This window comes from Eubalaena glacialis, chromosome 3 (genome assembly GCF_028564815.1).
Source record: "Eubalaena glacialis isolate mEubGla1 chromosome 3, mEubGla1.1.hap2.+ XY, whole genome shotgun sequence".
Classification (NCBI taxonomy): domain Eukaryota; kingdom Metazoa; phylum Chordata; class Mammalia; order Artiodactyla; family Balaenidae; genus Eubalaena; species Eubalaena glacialis.
Genome location: NC_083718.1, coordinates 120,885,936 through 120,900,510, shown reverse-complemented (window position 1 = coordinate 120,900,510; position 14,575 = coordinate 120,885,936).

Genomic DNA, 14,575 nt, shown 5'->3' with positions numbered 1-14,575 from the left:
ATTTAATATTTAAGATTGTATCTGGAGATATAATCTTCCAATCCTTACAGTACTGTTCTTTTCCAGTGCTATTTAACACCTGGATTGAGATATAAGACTTCATGTTTGTATGTTTTGATTTTTCATTAAATTTTAAGTTACTGGCAGAGAGGGGCCTTTTATTGTGTTTTGCTTCTCTGGCTTCCTCACATGGCCCATGCTTGGTTGTGAGGGCTGAGAAATATTTATATAGAATGAATGAATAAATGAGCACCGGAACCACCTTACTTAATAGTTTATATGGACTAAATGTGCCATGTTCATTAAACACAATTCCAAGTTTAGGGAGACATATTTTTAATAAAGATGCCTATGGATCAATGCCATGACTCCTACTTAAGTGTTTGATATGACAATATAATGTTCTTCTGGAAAAGTTAACACACCGTGTTTTCTTATCTAGAACATCAAACCTGACCACTTTATGTTAGATGTTAGTTTCAAAACAAATTGCAGAAATGTTTATGTTAATTTGAGATAAAATATTAAATAGACAATACCTTTTATCAGCTATGTAAAGTACATTAGGTGCATCTTCATTTTGTAAAAGGCTAGAAGGCACCATTCAGATAGTAAACCTCCATTTACCTGCTCAAATATTAAATCTCCCCATGAATGGTGTGAATGTAAAATCTTATTCATGTATTTGAAAACTATTTTGTTACTGAGAAAGAAACCTGGAAGAGAAATCAATAATTCTCCTGGCTTCTGACCAACAATTTTGTAATTGTGTCAACCAAATAATTTTCAATTTATTACCTCACGTCAGGAAATCATAAAGATAATTCTTTCCCACTTACTACAACTGGGAACCCCTGAGGTAATCTCCCTATTTAGTCATAGATATGGGAAACAATACATGAAATATATATTTTTTTGCTTAAATTCATTTTGCCAAAATTGTATCAAGCTCTATCATCTCCACAATAGAAAACATGGGTTGAAATAATTAAATGAAAAACAAATACTGCTCTCACATTCACTGCTTCAAACTTCATGCATCTGCCTCTTTTAAAGGATCCACACTTCACTTCGTCAAGTGCTTTGCTCCTGAACATTCACTGCAGAGTCAAGAAAAGAAAATGAGTTATATGTAGCTATATGAGGTTGTGTTCACTTAATCATTTACTCTAAGTAATATGGACCTAAGTGCATGACACATGGTAAGTTAAAAGAGCAATGGCCTAAAAACTACAATTTGTAGTTTAATCTGGATGCTGTTTTAAATCTCTTTGAATTTCCGTTTTCCCACTGGAAAAATGGTGAAATTCCTGCCTGGCATCTACTTATAGGAATTTTAGGAGGACTGAGATGCTATATCAGAAACACTTTGAGAATATCTAAGGTTAGCTGTATCATAATTCTTGGTATTTTTAAGTAGCTTTGGCTTTATTTTACATAGATACTACTGAGGAAGACTGGAGAGATAAATGGTTCCTTCTATTACAAGCCTTTTTCAGAATTTCTCAACACATATCAACAACCAGAGCAAAATAATATTTGTGATCCTTGATTACTTTAAAAAACAAAATACAATTTTTAAAAAGCACGAAATAAGTAAGACTGGTAACTTTCTACTCAGCTCAAATTTTATTTTAGAAATGTTAACTTCACCATGAACTATTCACCTTCAGTCTTAAATGTATTTCATAGGGACGATTTAAATTTCTGATATTCTGGTTTCCACTGATGAATTCTGCATTTTGACAAGTTTTGATGAAGTCTATTCACTCTAGACAATTAATACAAACCTAACTTGAATAGTTGATTTTGACTTTATCCCCTTGAGTTCCTAGAACTGCCTTGATTAAATTTTAAAATATAATTACAGGTAGCACATTGAGTCAGTCAGTTAGTCAGAGAAATCTGAGCTCTGAATGCCGACTTCCTGCAGCACACTGCATTAAGTGCTCTGGAGGAGGGTGGTGGTAGATGGGAACAGTCATCATGAAATGATTTAAAGATTATTATTAACACAACATATCACTAAGTACAAAGTATTCAAGTGGAAACTGTATACACAAAAGTTCAAGAAATGGAGAATAAAGGAAGCAGCTTTCCTGCTTTAACTGCCTGTCCTATATATTTAGTAAATGTATTTTGTGACTGCTAGTAGCTTTGCTGGCATCCCAAGAAAACAAATTAAACAATGTTGGTCTACTTACAAATGGGCAGCCTGGGTTGGTGCAGAGCAGGTCTTTAATTTCTTTTACCTGGTAATACTGCAACAGTTTTGTTAAGTGAAGGGTTAGGGAGAGATTTTTTTTAAGAAACTTTTTGTTTTGGAATGATTTTAGATTTACAGAAATGTTGCAAAAATAATACATAGAGTTCCTATATACCCTTACCCAGGTTCCCCTAATGTTAACATTTTGCATTGCCATAGTACAATTTTCAAAACTTAGAACCAACATTGGTACATTACTATTACTATTACTATTGACTAAACTTTGGAATTTATTCTAATTTCATTCATTTTCCACTAATGTCTTTTTCTGTTTCAGGATTCAATCCATATATCACATTGCATTTAGCAGGAGTGTCTAATGTCTTGCTGCTGCGATTTAAAAAATCAGCCATTTCTGGACAATGAGGCTAATCAGTCAAAATATTAATGTGAGCAGTAATAGAAATGAATTGAGTGTCCAAGAGCCACCTGGGCACTCCATAGTGTCAGATTCTTAACTAACTTTGGAAAAAAATAAACATGATTTTGTAGGCAGTCATTAATCTCTTTTATTTACCTAAAGGTGACGATTGTATCACTACAAGCTCTATCATCATTTCTAGAGGGGTTTTTTTTGTTTGTTTTGGGGGCTTTTTTTTTTTTTAGTATATCCATGAGAACATTTTGATGTGATCATTCTTTTGGTATCACCTAGTGTAGGCATCTAGATTTTCCAAACGAAGACATGGGAAGAGGCTGATTTGGTTCCCAGTTAAGGAAGCTTACCTTAGACACTAGAGAAAAAAAAAAACCTTAAATGGTCAGCTTATATGTATCAGAAGATAATTATGGATCAAGACCAGTGGGTCTCCAGTTTGGGCATGCACCAGGATCACCTAGAGGGCTTTTTAAAATACAGATTTCTGAGTTCCATCCCCAGAGCCTGACTCAGAGGGTCTTGGCTAGCCCAGGCATTTGCACTTCTAACAAGTTCCCAGGTGATGTGATGCTGCTGGTCCTGGTACTAAACTTTGGGAATCACTTTTGTTGATAGTTGCATGAAAGAAAAATAAAGCTATTTTGTTCTGACAAGGTATAATCATAGGTCCCTGGATTTATCTGTTGCCTACCAGTCAGATAAGGGGTCTGTTAAATCTCATTTCATGTCTGTGCAAGGACTAAGTTAGAAAAATAAGACAAATATATTAGCTTTCCACAGTAGTTCCACCAGTCTGTCTTCCCTTCAAGCAATGTAATCATTTAAAAAATAATATTGTTTTTAACAATAATATTATAAACCAACCATAAATTTTTGGCCTGAAACAAGGCCTCTGACTGATCAATGGACATTAATATGGGTGGGGGATGTAACGCACATTTTCAGCAGTGTTTCTCAGACTTTAATGTGTTTACGGATCACCTGGGGATCTTTCGGTTGGCCTGGGTGTGGACCCTGAGATTCTGCATTTCTGTCGCGCTTCCAGATGGTGCCACTGCTGTCGGGCCATGGATCATACTTCAAGTTAGCTCTATATGCCTTCTGAAGGTTTTAGCAAATACAAGATGTTCTAGCATCTAGTGCTCCCTGGAGAACCCTGGAACTTCCTAGCATGTCTCTGTCATAGGAATAGTGCCTTTGACTAAGGCAAATTTTGGAATATACTAATCTGCCTCTGAACTCTAGACTTTAGAATAAAGAAGGGATAATTGTAGGGAAACTAAATCAACAAAATCTTCCTGGAGGGTACTGGTACATGGTGGAAACTTTTTGGAACCTGGTCACTTACTGAGGGGTCCTTTATCTCTAACCTCCACTTTTTTACCCTAGTTAATCTAGTGAGTAGGAGTGACCTAGCAAAAAAATAGAGAACAGTATAATCCAGTTCTGCAGTTTCTGCCCACATCACTGCTGTGAATGCTGATCTCATGAACACGTCTTCAGTTCCTCAGACTGTTCTTCCATCCCTTACCTCTCTGTCCCAGAGGTCCTACTGGCTCTTATGATGGAAATTCCAGGAAAGCTACTGACTTTTGTTATTTCCCCTAAATGAAGCTTAGCTTTCTTTCAATTTTTGTGGAGCCAAAGGCCAACATTATGTAAGACCTTATCATCCCTATTAGAGTGTAAAGGGATAAAGGATAAGGAGTCTTTTATCTCTATTTCAACTGGTTGCTATAAGAAAAAAAAAAAGGAAACTTCAGAAAAATTGAAAAGGTTTGTTGATTGCCTCAAGAAGAACAGGAGTGGCTATGAGAATGCATTCTTTTCCATAGTGGGTTGGAAAAGAAGAAAAACCTTAGTCAGAAACAACTAATAGTATAAACTTTGGCTCTCCCAAGATGCTGCCTAATGATCCATCCTAGGGTGGGATGGTGGCGTGCATCTTGCACAAATGAACAGGGTAGAAGGACCCCCACAAAGCACCCCTCAGACTGTCTCTATAAGTAGACTCCCAAAATATTTTCAAGTTATTGATAAGGTGGCTCTAGCTAACTAATGGTGGCAATGGAAAAGTCAGGCAATTTTCAGGGGTCCATAGATGAAAAAGCTAACAGTGAGATGGCCTAGCCTGAGAAATAGGCATGGGAAGTATGTATCAACAAGAGGCCCTCACCACTCACGAATCTCCTAATTCCCTGCTTCCATCCCCTGCATTGCATTATAGGCACTACCATCAGTGACCTGGAGCCAAAGGAAGCCCCTATTCAAGAAAATCAGAATTTCAGAAAACTTCTATCCACCATTGTAAGCTTGGCAGCTTAGTAGTACCTGAAGACTTTTCTGATGAGACTAGTAGTGATTTTAACAGACATGATTTTTTGATATTGTAAAATATAGTGTGTTAGCTTTTAGAAGAAATGCATAACTCAGTGAACCAATATTTTCCAGATGACCAATGAATGCATGATATTACAAAAGCATGCATGGGTAAAAGTTCCATTAAAAATGCAAAATGGACTAATAGATTTTAATGTACCAGAGCATAAAGAGCTGCTTAATATGATTTCAGATTGTACATTGCAACTAATCTTTAAAAAACTTACAACTACAGGATTAACCAAGATGGCGGAGTAGAAGGACGTGCTCTCACTCCCTCTTGCGAGAGCACCAGAATCACAACTGGCTGCTGGACAATCATCGACAGGAAGACACTGGACTTCACCAAGGAGGATACCCCACGTCCAAGGACAGAGGAGAAGCCACAGTGAGATGGTAGGAGGGGCGCAATCAGAGTAAAATCAAATCCCATAACTGCTGGGTGGGTGACTCACAGACTGGCGAGCACTTATACCACAGAAGTCCACCCACTGGAGTGAACGTTCTGAGCCCCACGTCAGGCTTCCCAACCTGGGGGTCCGGCAACGGGAGGAGGAATTCATAGAGAATCAGACTTTGAAGCCTAGTGGGAATTGATTGCAGGACTTCGACAGGACTGGGGGAAACAGAAACCCCACTCTTGGAGGGCGCACACAAAATAGTGTGTGCATTGGGACCCAGGGGAAGGAGCAGTGACCCTGGGGGAGACTGAACCAGACATAACTGCTGGTGTTGGGGGGTCTCCTGCGGAGGCGGGGGCTGGCTCTGTTTCACCGTGGGGACGGGGACGCTGGCAGCGGAGGTTCTGGGGGGTGCTCCTTGGCGTGAGCCCTCCCGGAGTCTGCCATTGGCCCCACCAAAGAGCCCAGGTAGGCTCCAGTGTTGGGTTGCCTCAGGCAAAACAACCAACAGGGAGGGAACCCAGCCCCACCCAGCAACAGTCAAGTGGATTAAAGTTTTACAGAGCTCTGACCGCCACAGCAACAGTCAGCTCTACCCACCTCCAGAGCCTCCCATCAAGCCTCTTAGATAGCCTCAACCACCAGAGGGCAGACAGCAGAAGCAAGAAAAACTACAATCCTGCAGCCTGTGGAACAGAAACCACATTTACAGAAAGATAGACAAGATGAAAAGGCAGAGGGCTATATACCAGATGAAGGAACAAGAAAAAACCCCAGAAAAACAACTAAATGAAGTGGAGATAGGCAACCTTCCAGAAAAAGAATTCAGAATAATGATAGTGAAGATGATCCAGGACCTTGGAATAAGAATGGAGGCAAAGATTGAGAAGATGCAAGAAATGATTAACAAAGACCTAGAAGAATTAAAGAACAAACAAACAGAGATGACCAATACAATAACTGAAATGAAAACTACACTAGAAGGAATCAATAGTAGAATAACTGAGGCAGAAGAACGGATAAGTGACCTGGAAGACAGAATGGTGGAATTCACTGCTGTGGAACAGACTAAAGAAAAAAGAATGAAAAGAAATGAAGACAGCCTAAGAGACCTCTGGGACAACATTAAACGCAACAACATTCGCATTATAGGGGTCCCAGAAGGAGAAGAGAGAGAGAAAGGACCAGAGAAAATATTTGAAGAGATAATAGTCGAAAACTTCCCTAACATGGGAAAGGAAATAGCCACCCAAGTCCAGGAAGCGCAGAGAGTCCCATACAGGATAAACCCAAGGAGAAGCACGCCGAGACACATAGTAATCAAAGTGGCAAAAATTAAAGACAAAGAAAAATTATTGAAAGCAGCAAGGGAAAAACGACAAATAACATACAAGGGAACTCCCATAAGGTTAACAGCTGATTTCTCAGCAGAAACTCTACAAGCCAGAAGGGAGTGGCATGACATACTTCAAGTGATGAAAGGGAAGAACCTACAACCAAGATTACTCTACCCGGCAAGGATCTCATTTAGATTTGATGGAGAAATCAAAAGCTTTACAGACAAGCAAAAGCTAAGAGAATTCAGCCCCACCAAACCAGCTCTACAACAAATGTTAAAGGAACTTCTCTAAGTGGGAAACACAAGAGAAGAAAAGGACCTACAAAAACAAACCCAAAACAATTAAGAAAATGGTCATAGGAACATACATATAGATAATTACCTTAAACGTGAATGGATTAAATGCTCCAGCCAAAAGACACAGGCTTGCTGAATGGATACAAAAACAAGACCCATATATATGCTGTCTACAAGAGACCCACTTTAGACCTAGGGACACATACAGACTGAAAGTGAGGGGATGGAAAAAGATATTCCATGCAAATGGAAATCAAAAGAAAGCTGGAGTCGCTATACTCATATCAGATAAAATAGACTTTAAAATAAAGAATGTTACAAGAGACAAGGAAGGACACTACATAATGATCAAGGGATCAATCCAAGAAGAAGATATAACAATTATAAATATATATGCACCCAACATAGGAGCACCTCATTACATAAGGCAATTGCTAACAGCTATAAAAGAGGAAATTGATAGTAACACAACAATAGTGGGGGACTTTAACACCTCACTTACACCAATGGACAGATCATCCAAAATGAAAATAAATAAGGAAACAGAAGCTTTAAATGACACAATAGACCAGATAGATTTAATTGATATTTATAGGACATTCCATCCAAAAACAGCAGATTACACGTTCTTCTCAAGTGCGCACGGAACATTCTCCAGGATAGATCACATCTTGGGTCACAAATCAAGCCTCAGTAAATATAAGAAAATTGAAATCATATCAAGCATCTTTTCTGACCACAACGCTATGAGATTAGAAATGAATTACAGGGGAAAAAATGTAAAAAACACAAACACATGGAGGCTAAACAATACGTTACTAAATAACCAAGAGATTACTGAAGAAATCAAAGAGGAAATCAAAAAATACCTAGAGACAAATGACAATGAAAACACGACAACCCAAAACCTATGGGATGCTGCAAAAGCAGTTCTAAGAGGGAAGTTTATAGCTATACAAGCCTACCTAAAGAAACAAGAAAAATCTCAAGTAAACAATCTAACCTTACACCTAAAGAAACTAGAGAAAGAAGAACAAACAAAACCCAAAGTTAGCAGAAGGAAAGAAATCATAAAGATCAGAGCAGAAATAAATGAAATAGAAACAAAGAAAACAATAGCAAAGATCAATAAAACTAAAAGCTGGTTCTTTGAGAAGATAAACAAAATTGATAAGCCATTAGCCAGACTCATCAAGAAACAGAGGGAGAGGACTCAAATCAATAAAATCAGAAATGAAAAAGGAGAAGTTACAACAGACACCGCAGAAATACAAAGCATCCTAAGAGACTACTACAAGCAACTTTATGCCAATAAAATGGACAACCTGGAAGAAATGGACAAATTCTTAGAAAGGTATAACCTTCCAAGACTGGACCAGGAAGAAGCAGAAAATATGAACAGACCAATCACAAGTAATGAAATTGAAACTGTGATTAAAAATCTTCCAACAAACAAAAGTCCAGGACCAGATGGCTTCACAGGTGAATTCTATCAAACATTTAGAGAAGAGCTAACACCTATCCTTCTCAAACTCTTCCAAAAAATTGCAGAGGAAGGAACACTCCCAAACTCATTCTATGAGGCCACCATCACCCTGATACCAAAACCAGACAAAGACACTACAAAAAAAGAAAATTACAGACCAATATCACTGATGAATATAGATGCAAAAATCCTCAACAAAATACTAGCAAACAGAATCCAACAACACATTAAAAGGATCATACACCACGATCAAGTGGGATTTATCCCAGGGATGCAAGGATTCTTCAATATACGCAAATCAATCAATGTGATACACCATATTAACAAATTGAAGAATAAAAACCATATGATCATCTCAATAGATGCAGAAAAAGCTTTTGACAAAATTCAACACCCATTTATGATAAAAACTCTCCAGAAAGTGGGCATAGAGGGAACCTACCTCAACATAATAAAGGCCATATATGACAAACCCACAGCAAACATCATTCTCAACGGTGAAAAACTGAAAGCATTTCCTCTAAGATCAGGAACGAGACAAGGATGTCCACCCTCACCACTATTATTCAACATAGTTCTGGAAGTCCTAGCCACGGCAATCAGAGAAGAAAAAGAAATAAAAGGAATACAAATTGGAAAAGAAGAAGTAAAACTGTCACTGTTTGCAGATGACATGATACTATACATAGAGAATCCTAAAACTGCCACCAGAAAACTGCTAGAGCTAATTAATGAATATGGTAAAGTTGCAGGATACAAAATTAATGCCCAGAAATCTCTTGCATTCCTATACACTAATGATGAAAAATCTGAAAGAGAAATTATGGAAACACTCCCATTTACCATTGCAACAAAAAGAATAAAATACCTAGGAATAAACCTACCTAGGGAGACAAAAGACCTGTATGCAGAAAACTATAAGACACTGATGAAAGAAATTAAAGATGATACCAACAGATGGAGAGATATACCATGTTCTTGGATTGGAAGAATCAACATTGTGAAAATGACTATACTACCCAAAGCAATCTACAGATTCAATGCAATCCCTATCAAATTACCAATGGCATTTTTTACGGAGCTAGAAAAAATCATCTTAAAATTTGTATGGAGACACAAAAGACCCCGAATAGCCAAAGCAGTCTTGAGGGAAAAAAACGGAGCTGGAGGAATCAGACTCCCTGACTTCAGACTATATTACAAAGCTACAGTAATCAAGACAATATGGTACTGGCACAAAAACAGAAACATAGATCAATGGAACAAGATAGAAAGCCCAGAGATAAACCCACGCACCTATGGTCAACTAATCTATGACAAAGGAGGCAAAGATATACAATGGAGAAAAGACAGTCTCTTCAATAAGTGGTGCTGGGAAAACTGGACAGCTACATGTAAAAGAATGAAATTAGAGTACTCCCTAACACCATACACAAAAATAAACTCAAAATGGATTAGAGACCTAAATGTAAGACTGGACACTATAAAACTCTTAGAGGAAAACATAGGAAGAACACTCTTTGACATAAATCACAGCAAGATCTTTTTTGATCCACCTCCTAGAGTAATGGAAATAAAAACAAAAATAAACAAATGGGACCTAATGAAACTTCAAAGCTTTTGCACAGCAAAGGAAACCATAAACAAGACGAAAAGACAACCCTCAGAATGGGAGAAAATATTTGCAAACGAATCAACGGACAAAGGATTAATCTCCAAAATATATAAACAGCTCATTCAGCTCAATATTAAAGAAACAAACACCCCAATCCAAAAATGGGCAGAAGACCTAAATAGACATTTCTCCAAAGAAGACATACAGACGGCCACGAAGCACATGAAAAGATGCTCAACATCACTAATTATTAGAGAAATGCAAATCAAAACTACAATGAGGTATCACCTCACACCAGTTAGAATGGGCATCATCAGAAAATCTACAAACAACAAATGCTGGAGAGGGTGTGGAGAAAAGGGAACCCTCTTGCACTGTTGGTGGGAATGTAAATTGATACAGCCACTATGGAGAACAATATGGAGGTTCCTTAAAAAACTAAAAATAGAATTACCATATGACCCAGCAATCCCACTACTGGGCATATACCCAGAGAAAACCGTAATTCAAAAAGACACATGCACCCGAATGTTCATTGCAGCACTATTTACAATAGCCAGGTCATGGAAGCAACCTAAATGCCCATCGACAGACGAATGGATAAAGAAGTTGTGGTACATATATACAATGGAATATTACTCAGCCATAAAAAGGAACGAAATTGAGTCATTTGTTGAGACGTGGATGGATCTAGAGACTGTCATACAGAGTGAAGTAAGTCAGAAAGAGAAAAACAAATATCGTATATTAACCCATGTATGTGGAACCTAGAAAAATGGTACAGATGAGCCGGTTTGCAGGGCAGAAGTTGAGACACAGATGTAGAGAACAGACATATGGACACCAAGGGGGGAAAACAGCGGTGGGGTGGGGATAGTGGTGTGCTGAATTGGGCGATTGGGATTGACATGTATACACTGATGTGTATAAAATTGATGACTAATAAGAACCTGCAGTATAAACAAACAAACAAAACAACTAATACTAAACTTTCATTGGGTTATTTGTATGGAAATATGTTAATATAAATGTTTCAGACATTACATGAAATTTCTAAAAATCTTATATGTTCTGGTATAATGTTATAAGTCATAATCCTAGTTATTACTTTAAAATGTATATCTCAGAAATAACTAATTTTCTTGTCAACTGCATTATTATGAACTTTCATCAAATCTTAAAAAAAAAAACAAAAAAAAAAAACTTACAACTAGTCAAATTTTAATGTAATATCAAAGACGAACATCCATGGCTATCTGAGGAAGTTCTTAAATACTCCTCCCTTTTCCAACCACATTCCTGTTTGAGGCCAGATTTTTCTTTATATACTTCAACCAAAATGGTGTGTCACAACAGGTTAAACACAAAAGTAGATATAAACTCAGCTATCTCCTATTAAGCCAGACATAAAAGAGATTTGCAAAGCATGTAAAATAATGTCACTCTTCTCATTAGCTTTTTTGTTTGGAAAAATAGAGTCATTTTCATAAAGTGTGTATGTTATCACATAATGGGTTTATTGTTATTATTTTTAAGTAAAATATATTTTTTCTCAGTTTTAATTTCTACATGGTAAATATTGATAGAAACCACATAAATGAAAGTTCTTTGGGGTCCCCAATAATTTTTAAGGACAAAAAGTTCTAAAACAAAAAGTTTGAAAACTGCTAGCCTAAGCTAAGGACTATGCTTCATTAGCTTTCATTTTTAATATTGTGTCTCTGATAACTGTACAGAATGTTTGCTATATTTTATGTTCATGAAATGATATGGTAGAGAATATTTTATTTCACATAGTAATTCTTTCTATGATTATGGAAAATTAAGACAAATATGGGGAAAATAAACAGTATCGGTTGAAAACAAATAAATGAATGAGTATCTGTGTCTCTGGTCTGAGTTATCTAATCATTACATGCACGTTAATATCGATGGGAAATACATCCTGAGCTACCAACAAGGTATAGAATACTGTAAACGAAAAAGAGAACTCTCAAACTTCCATGAGATAAGTAGTTTAAGTGCCAAAAACAGGTCTTGGGTACCAAGGAAACATTAACAGATGAGACGCTAGCTTTGTAATAGTTCTACTGTTCTGTCAAAAGAAAATTTGGAGAGCTTTACTTGATATAAACATTTTATCAAGCAAGAAACACTACTCACAAACAGGGCGATTTGAGCTGAAAGGTGGTTAGAAGCTCAGCATTTAGCAGTTACAGCTGAATTTATAAAGCATGGATGAGGGAGTACACTTTTTTTGTGATTGGTTACTAGAAACTTACAGTCTTTTTATGGGAGTAGCACTGTGTACACTGACCTGAAGAAAGCTTTTTCGTTTTAGGTCAGAGTCAGTACTTTGGGGAGATCAGGATAGTTTAAGTTTTGGTTATTTAACTATGAGTGTTTGGTCAAAAAGTATATTCAAAATGTGGCCTCTGTTTTGGTTTTTCTTTTAACAATTCTTAGCAACAAACTGAATGGCATAATTCAAGCTCAGAAAGCATTAATTTATTACTTTGTGTTTGTCCAAGGGTTATACCACATTGCAAATAAACAATCTTCCATCCCTAAAACTGCTATTCCTTTTTCTCATGCAATGGATTAATATTTTGAACTTTTGGAATGGTTTCTGTGATATAAAGAGCTTAAGTCATATTGTAAAATACATATCAAATTTTCTCAACAGAATCTTAGGTCATATATTTATTTGGATCACTGAACTCATCTGGTGTCCAAGTGTTGTATTCCATGGTCTCCCAAGTGTCAGAACTAAAACAAGTAAAAAATATTTATTAAATATCAAAAATAAGTGTTTTATTTTAAAATAATGTATACTCTATTAGAAGTGGGCCCTGAAAATAATGAACAATGAAGCAGTTACTGAGAAAAAACAAATGGAAGAAATGGACCTCATATTAAGCAGCACTCTACACTGACCACTACTGAATACTTACACTAGAATTGTGTTTTATCTTCTTCTGAACTGTAAGGTACTTGAGGGCAAACATGATGTCTTTTTTTCTCAACAATGTTTAGCTTAGTCTCTAGACCTAGACGTAATAAAAATAGCTAGTTAGCATTTATGGGGTGTGTGTATTTCTTTAATGTACATTATCTCAACAACCTATGTGGTAATATAATTAGCCCAGTTTACAGATGAAGAAAATGAGGCTCACAGAGATTATGTGATTTAACTGAGATTTTATAGCATCTGAGTCAAAATCTGAACACAGATCTGAATATAGAGCCCACTGTTTCCATCATACTTACTCACCCTATTCATTTATTGAGTAGCATTAAATACACATTTGCTGAATTGATCAATGCTTTTGTGATTTCTTCCAGATAAGAATTTTATTCTGATCATAGAAATTGTCTTATTCAACCCACAGAACTATTATTACCAGTAAGCCATGAAGGCAGTCTCTGTAAACAGCTTTTGGTCTCATTTGTATGGCACCACTGAATAAATTTAAGACAGTTATCTAGTTCAGGATTATTTTGTATTCTTATAAGGAAAGAATGTATTATATGTAGGGAGATAAAATATTAAGGCTAGAAGAGACTTCCAAAATATTTTTTCAGTCTATGTTTTTTAGATAAAGGTTGGTTTGTCTCCTCCTGCTGCCCCTCCTCCTCCTCCTCCCCCTCCAACTCCTTGCTTTTGATCTGATTTTTCCTCTTTAAATAAACTACATAATATTTTATAAATTATTGCAGCCAAACCTGTATGTCAGTGATTTTTTAGCTCAACACTATTTGTTCCTTTCTATTGTATTGTACAATTCAAATCCAGTTTTGGATCTAAACATGATAGGTTTTGTCTTCTAATCACAATTTTGCAGTTGTGGCTTGGTAGTAAGTTTTAGTGGGACTTGTATTCTAAAAGACAGTTTTGATGTTTTTAATGTCCTGTTTAAAAGAACTTAAAAAGGTGAAATACGCAGTATAGACACCAAAATGTTGGATCATCAAAACACCCAATGTCAATATTGAAATACATAACTTGAAATTAAGACAATTTCTGGAAAATCAAGTGCTGACCATAAACCAAAAGGAATTCTGTTTGGAGGGCATTTTCATAAAAAATTAAAATGAGAAATACAGCAAAATTTAACCACTGGGGAAACACTTTCTTCACTTGGCTTCCATGACACTCTACTCTCTTGTTTTTCCCTTCTCATTCTCCTTTACTAGGTCCTCCTTTTCTCTCCAGCTCTTCATGTGGGACTGCTCCAGGGTTCAGTCCTTCATCCTCTTCTATTTTTCAGTTCTTTATCTACACTCATTATAATCGTTTCAAATACTATCCGTTTGCTGATGACTCCCTAGTTTTGCTCTCTAGCCCACATCTCTCTCTTCTGCTGCAGAATCACACATCCCAACTGACTACCTGACAACATGATGACGAGT